This window comes from Hesperophylax consimilis, chromosome 22, assembly GCF_061612785.1.
Source record: "Hesperophylax consimilis isolate HC1 chromosome 22, BYU_Hcon_1.0, whole genome shotgun sequence".
Taxonomy (NCBI): domain Eukaryota; kingdom Metazoa; phylum Arthropoda; class Insecta; order Trichoptera; family Limnephilidae; genus Hesperophylax; species Hesperophylax consimilis.
In genome coordinates this window covers 28,162,556-28,163,053 of record NC_142857.1, presented here as the reverse complement: position 1 = coordinate 28,163,053, position 498 = coordinate 28,162,556, and the positions used below count along the sequence as shown (strand labels likewise).

The window sequence follows — 498 nt, the reverse complement described above, 5'->3', positions numbered from 1 at the left end:
ATTAATATTTGACAACTTCTAGTATTTCACCTAAAAATGTAGACAATTTGTCTCGACGCCATCTAGTGAGAGAGTTAGCACTTACAAAGCCTTTCTCATATAAAATAAAGTTGGTTGTTTTCAGGTGAAAAAATGTAACAAGCAGTCATTGTTGAATGAAACACTAGTATATATTGAATTATTTCGCGGATAAGAGATAAGCCGCCATAGCTCAGTGGTCAGAGCTGTCGACTGGAAATCGAAGGGACACGGGTTCGAGTCCCGTTGGCGTCATGTATCTTTTATCAGGAGATTTTTCAATGTGGATGAGTGTTTCAGTCGAATAATTATTGCTTGTAAAATAATTGTTACCTATGATATGTTTCCTTGTAATGTCAGCGAAGTGGTATGTTTATTCCTTAATTACCAGGTGACGTGTGTAGTTTATAGGTGTGTGTGTGACGTGTGTAATGTATGTGTGAGTGTTTGTGTGTGTGTGTCTGTTTGTATCCGCATTGA

General features: G+C 37.3%; 1 non-coding gene across 1 annotated transcript; it reads left to right on the top strand.

Annotated features, from left to right (window-relative positions):
- Nucleotides 1–200: 200 nt before the first annotated feature.
- TRNAS-GGA (transfer RNA serine (anticodon GGA)) lies at nucleotides 201–273 on the top strand. Its single transcript has one exon. It is a non-coding gene; the product is annotated as a tRNA-Ser (tRNA).
- Nucleotides 274–498: the final 225 nt, after the last annotated feature.